Source organism: Hordeum vulgare, chromosome 7H (genome assembly GCF_904849725.1).
Source record: "Hordeum vulgare subsp. vulgare chromosome 7H, MorexV3_pseudomolecules_assembly, whole genome shotgun sequence".
NCBI lineage: Eukaryota > Viridiplantae > Streptophyta > Magnoliopsida > Poales > Poaceae > Hordeum > Hordeum vulgare.
Genome location: NC_058524.1, coordinates 389,999,368 through 390,006,588, shown reverse-complemented (window position 1 = coordinate 390,006,588; position 7,221 = coordinate 389,999,368).

Below are 7,221 nucleotides of genomic sequence, written 5' to 3'. Positions count from 1 at the left end.
TATTGCTTTTGGAGAGGAGAGAGGAGTCTCTCGCGCTAGAATTGGTAGCATACATTTTCCGGTGCTTCGGTACTTCTCATTATTTGTGGGAAAATGTTTGATTGGCCGTGGGGAGGCTGGATCACTTAGTTCTCCAGACCTTGCAGTTTTGCGCGAAGGCCTTTATAACGATAAGACTTATAGCCTAGGTGCTATAGTAGCCCGGCGGTTGAACACCAACCGTTCCAAGGGTGTCGTCTATGGAGGTATCTATGCTACCCATCTTGCCACACACTTTGAGATACCCATTAGACTGGGAGAGGAAGGAGAGATGCTTCTCTCTGAGAAATATCTGGATTATGACAACATGGTTCGCCATGATTTTCTGGATAGAGATGCTAGTAGATGGATGATTTATAACCTGGTATATAGTCAGGGTACTCGAGAGACTATTACTTTGCCTGCTCCTTCTTTGTTTGATCTTTATGCAGGCAGGTACACTATTATGCCCTCGGACATCTACGCAAATTGGGTCTTGGCCCAACCACAGGCACCCGTGCCGGAGCCGCCAGTCGAGTACCAGATGCCAGTTTATCAGTGGGAGCCAGAGGAGCTCAGACAGTAGTGGCATTCACAGTCTGCTCCGTAGTATCGTGGAGCTGGTTATTTTCCACCATGGGAGTAGACCAAGCTAGGCCAAAAGGCCTAAGCTTGGGGGAGTACGTGTTCTCACCGACTTTACATTCATGCTTATGCTTTCACTTTGTTAGCCGGTGTTTACACTTTGCCACTGTATTATCCATGCTAGTTTATCTTTGTTTTCTTGTTTTCTTGCTTTGTGTCCTCTTGAGAAAACCCAAAAAGATTTTTCTTTCTTCTTTTGCTTGTTGGGAGCTTTCCCGTGTAAATAGTTTTATTTTTCTTTGGGTCAAGGTAGAAGATATTGGTTACAATGTTTAGTGGTTCTTGCATGCATACCTGTTTAGCTTCTAAAGAGCCATATTACTTTGTCTTCTCCTTTGTGTTTGCCGGCAGATTCAGCTTAGTCCAATGCACGAGCACTCTTATTATTGTTCACATCGTTCGATCGTGCAAGTGAAAGGCAATAATGATGATATATGATGAAGTGGCTGAGACTGAAAAGCTGGTATGAACTCTATCTATTTTGTTTTTGTAAATATGACTAGCTTGTCAACCTAGATTCATCTTTGTTGTTAGAGAACCATGTTTGCAATGACAACTTAGAGATCATTGTTTTTGATGCCATGCTTATTTAGCTGAGAGATTATAATGGTTTGTCTTGAATGCCAACATAGATTTTGAGATGACTATGATGTAGTATGATAGGGTGGTATTCTCCTTTGAATGTTTCAAGTGGCTTGACTTGGCTCATGTTCATGCATGTAGTTGAAACAAAATCAACATGTTCATGGTGATTTATATCATGTTCATGCTTGCATTCAATGTTAGTCAAACTCATTGCATCTTGATGACTCGTGTTGCTCTCTAGTTGGTCGCTTCCCAGTCTTTTGCTAGCCATCACTTGTACTAAGCGGAATACTGCTTGTGCACAATACGTACCTATTTGCGGTATCCACCTGCCGTTCCAAGTAAATTTGCATGTGCCACTCTCTAAACCTTCAATGTTGTAATTGTGACAGGGGGCTGTTGGTATCTTCCATGCTAGGACTGTTATCCTCGACATGTGTTTATTCACTTTCATTCACGAGAAAGGGGCCGGTAATTGGAATGCCCAGTTCCACACTTAAATCGACAACATAACAAGACTCCCCCCGGATTGATGTTAGTATGGACGGTACCCGAGGATTCCGCTAGCTGTGGAGTTTGATTGATTGGTGGTGGGGGAGTTAAAACTTTACTTTTCTGTTTGGGAACCGCCTATAGCATGAGTAGCATGGAAGATATTGAGAAATCTTGGTCATTTCGTTGACAATGAAAGCATGCCACCCAAAATTATTATCTCTGTTTTCAAAGCTTGAGTTGTGGCACCTCTGCAAATCAATGCTTCCCTCTGCGAAGGGACTGTCTATTTATTTTCCTGTTGAGTCATCCTCTTCATTTACAAGCACCAATTAGAGAGCACCTCTGTCATTTTTATGCTTTGCTTTGGATTGATATTGAGTATGACTATGACTGGATCTTCGTTGCTATGAATTACAATGTTTAGTCAGCCCTTGATCTTTGAAAGTGCTCTGCATTTATGTTTTGCAGTCTCAGAAAGAGCTAGCATGATACCACCTATTCATATTGCTTCATGTTTGTTTTGATTGAAGTGTTGGTATTTGAAACTCATTATTATTTGCTCGTTAGCTGAATATGCCATTGATATTAGTTTATCGTGAGACCTTTGTGTCACTTGCTTATGTGGTTAACTTGTGATCTTGCTGAAATTCTAGTTATGAGTTAGACATAGTTGCAACAACAAGATCAAACATAGTTTGTCAAAGTTTTTCTTTCATCTGAGTTTGTCAACTGAGTTGCTTAAGGACAAGCAAGGTTTTAATCTTGGGGGAGTTGATACGTCTCCATCGTATCTACTTTTCCAAACTCTTTTGCCCTTGTTTTGGACTCTAATTTGCATGATTTGAATGGAACTAACCTGGACTGACGCTGTTTTCAGCAGAATTGCCTTGGTATTATTTTTGTGCAGAAATCAAAGTTCTCCAAACGTCCCGAAAATTTACGGGGAGCATTTTTGCAAAATATGGAAAATACCTGCGCAAAAACCCGCCTGAGGGGGTGGGCCAGTGGGCCACAAGCCCTGCTTCCGCCACCCCCCTCGTGGCGGTGGGCAAGCTTGTGGGGCCCACACGGCTCTGCCGCCCCCAACCTCAGCTCTATAAGTTCACTTTCATCCCGGAAAAAATAAAAAGAGAAGATTTTGTCGTGTTTGTGATACGGAGGCGCCGCCACAACCTGTTCTTCATCTGGAGGGTAGATCTGGAGTCCGTTTTGGGCTCCGGAGAGGGGAAATCATCGCCATCGTCATCATCAACCTTCTTCCCTCTCCAATTCCATGAAGCTCTTTGTCGTTCGTGAGTAATCTATTCGTAGGCTCGCTGGGCGGTGATGAGTAGGATGAGATCTATCATGTAATCGAGTTAATTTTGATGGGGGATTGATCCCTAGTATCCACTATGTTCTTAGATTGATGTTGCTACTAATTTGCCATGCTTAATGCTTGTCACTAAGGCCCGAGTGCCATGATTTCAGATCTGAAATTATTATGTTGTCACCAATATATGTGCGTTTTAGATCCGATCTTGCAAGTTGTAGTTACCTACTATGTGTTATGATCCGGCAACCCCGGAGTGACAATAACTAGAACCACTCCCGATGATGCCATAGTTTGAGGAGTTCATGTGTTCACCAAGTGCTAATGCGTTGGTCCGGTTCTTTATTAAAAGGAGAACCTTAATATCCTGTAGTTTCCTTTTGGACCCCGCTCCCACGGGAGGGATGGACAATAGATGTCATGCAAGTTCTTTTCCCTAAGCACGTATGACGACACACGGAATGCATGCCTACATCACATTGACGAACGGGAGCTAGCCACATATCTCTCTGTGTTATAACTGTTGCATGATGAATATCATCCAAACAAATCACCGACCCATTGCCTACGAGTTTGTCCTACTGTTGTTGTTACTTGTCTTGCTCTGCTGCTACTGTTGCTACTACTGTCGCTTGCTGTTGTTACCACTTTGCTTGCAGATACTAATCTTTCAGGTGTGGTTGAATCTGACACATTCAGGTGCTAATACTTGAGAGTATCCTCTCACCTCCTGATTGGCGATCAACAAATTTGGGTCGAATACTCTACCCTCGAAAACTGCTACGATCCCACACGCTGGTGGGCCGTCAACAAGATTCTTCTAGTTTCGATTGCCGGAGAGTGCTAGCAGCATTCTTCTGGTGCCGTTGCAAGGGAAGGTCTGCTGTTACGGAGTCAATAACCCACAAGTGTAGGGGATCGCAACAGTTTTCGAGGGTAGAGTATTCGACCCAAATTTGTTGATTCGCTCACAAGGGGAAGCTAAAGAATATTCTCAAGTATTAGAAGCTGAGTTTGTTAGATTCAACCACACCTGAAAGATTATTGTCTGCAAGCAAAGTATCAGTAGCAAAGTAGTATGATAGCAACGATGTCAGAAACGATCTGTTGACGGCAGACTATTCCTAACTGTTGTATCAATGGCGCTAGTAAATAGCACGTTGACGGGGGATTATTCTTGAGAAGAAAGCTTCCCCGGCTACGGCTCCAGAAAAGTCTTGCAACAAGTAACAGCGAAGTAGCAAGGAATAGCAGTAGTAGCAGCAGCAAAGTAACAGCAGTAGCAACAGTAGCAGCAAAGTGACAACAGTAGCAACAGTAGAAGCAAAGTGGCCGAATCCCTTTTGTAGCAAGGGACAAGCCAAGACAAAGTAACGTAGCGAGAACCAGTAGTAAAAGACTCGTAGGCAGTGGATCGGTGATGGATGAGTATTGCGGATGTGATTCATCACGTAACAGCTATAACACGGAGAGATATGTAACTAGCTCCCGTTCGTCAATCAAATGTAGGCATGTATTCCGTATGTAGTCATATGTGCTTAGAGAAAAGAACTTGCATGACATCTATTGTCCATCCCTCCCGTGGCAGCGGGGTCCTAATGGAAACTACGGGATATTAAGGTTCTCCTTTTAATAAAGAACCGGACCAACGCATTAACATGCGGTGACTACATGAACTCCTCATACTATGGTCATCTCCGGGAGTGGTTCCGGCTATTGTCACTCCGGGGTTGCCGGGTCATAACACATAGTAGGTGACTACAACTTGCAAGATATGATCTAAAACACACATATATTGGCGACAACATAATAGGTTCAGATCTGAAATCATGGCACTCCGGCCCTAGTGACAAGCATTAAGCATAGCCAAGTAGTAGCAACATCAATCTAGAACATAGTGGATACTAGGGATCAATCCCCGTCAAAAACTAACTCGATTACATGATAGATCTCATCCAACTCATCACCGTCCAGCAAGCCTACGATGAGATTACACACGAACGATGAAGATCATCATGGAATTGTCGATGGAGAAAGGTTGATGATGACGATGGCGACGATCTCCCCTCTCCGGAGCTCGGAATGGACTCCAGATCTGCCCTCCAGATGAAGAACAGGATGTGGCGGCGCCTCCGTATCACAAAACGCGATGAAACCTTCTCTCTGATTTTTTTCCGGGCGAGACGGCAGATATAGAGCTGAGTTTGGGGGCGGTGGAGCCACGTGGGCCCCACAAGCCTTCACGACGCGGCCAGGGGGTAGCCGCAGCCTGTGGGCTTGTGGCCCACTGGTCCACCTCCTCCGGTGGATCTTTGCGCAGGTATTTTTCTTTCGTTCCAAAAAAAATCTCCGTAAATTTTCAGGACGTTCCGAGAACTTTTATTTCTGCACAAAAACAACACCATGGCAATTTTGCTGAAAACAGCGTCACTCCGGGTTAGTTCCATTCAAATCATGCAAATTAGAGTCAGAAACAAGGACAAAAGAGTTCGGAAAAGTAGATACGACGGAGACGTATCAATAGACCACCAAGATTGCTCACAGATTGGATCAGTCTATCCAAATTGAATTTCATTTCATGGTCAACAGATACCCCAAGTCTAGCTCTAAATGCCTGGAGTAGAACTTGAGCCTTAGCTTCATATCCTCAACAAGAGAGCCGTCTGGTAAGGACAAAGAGGCAGTCGAATTGTGTCTATGTCGTTCAGTAGCTATACGTTGGAAGAACTTAGTATTTTCATCACCAGCCTGTATGTATCTGATTGTGCAGCATTTACGCCAATTTTTTTGCTTGCAGGACTGTAAATGGATGATGTGTGCTTTGAGGATTTTTCTGAAGTTCCATTCCTGAATAACTAAAGGTCGCTTCTCTTCTAAATTGTCCAAAAGAACAAGAACCGTGTAGAAGTTATTCAGAAGCAATGAAAGCTTAAAAAGACCTTTTCTCCATCTTTTAAGTACTCGCCTCAAGCTTTTGAACTTAGCACTAAGAACTAGCACAACATCAGAGGAATGTACAGGGAGTTGCCATGCATATTTAATAGTCTCTTTAAAGCCTGGGTGTAAGGGCCAATAGTTTTCAAAGCGAAATGCCTTGGAACGTGGGATGGAAGATTGAACCGAGGCAAGGCATGGTACATGATCTGAAACTGGCCTCGGAAGTGCCTTCACACATGTATTTGGATAAGAGGTTGTCTAATGATTGGAAGTGAAGAACCAGTCAATTTTTTCTAGTAATGGTACAAACTGCATATTACTCCATGTGTAAGTCGCACAATTTAACCGCAAGTCCACAAAACACTGCGAACGAATAATATCATTGAAAGTCATCATATCATTGATATTACCTCCCGGACGATTACGATTTTCGGACGAGCGAATGAAGTTAAAGTCACCAACTAGAAGCCAATTATCATTGTCGCCAATATTAAGGTCATAAAGCCAACTAACGAAGCTACCGCGTTCAATACCCTCACACGGACAGTATACATTAACCACTGTCCAAATATCAGGAGAGAACATTGATTTAAATCTAAGAACCTGAGCCCATAGGTGACTTTCAACTCTCGTAGCGGAAAATGTAGCGCTATTCCAAATCATAGCGAGACCCCCGAAATTATCAATCAAATGAACATACGCGAACTTATCAATACGACGTGGACAAAATTTACGAATATATGAATGATTGAAGTGTTTGCACTTTGTTTCTTGAATGCAGATCATCGAGCAACCCAAAGTATCGATGGTGGAATGCAAAGAATCGTGTTTATCCTGTGAATTAATGCGACGAGTATTCCAACAAAACAAATTCCAAGAACGAAGGTGAGAGTTCATCAAACTAGATAGAATAAACTGATTGGTCTAGGCGTCAAAGTGAACTGAAATGACAAATATTGAAAGATAAAAACTAAGCAAATGCGCCGAGCTGGCATTATCATCAGATCCATTAGCTAGAAGACGATCATCAGTGAGCTCCTTAGTTGGGATGCCACAGAAACTAGTGCCCACATGCTGAATGTACATGATGGTTGTTGTTGGTGGTGGTGCACAACTAGGGCTAGCAACCTCAGAGCTAGAGTTTGGAGCAGGGTCTTCAACAACAATAGAGACTCGAGGCTTGATCACAGATTTACGGCCACGCAAATCAGATGACTGATTCACTTTAA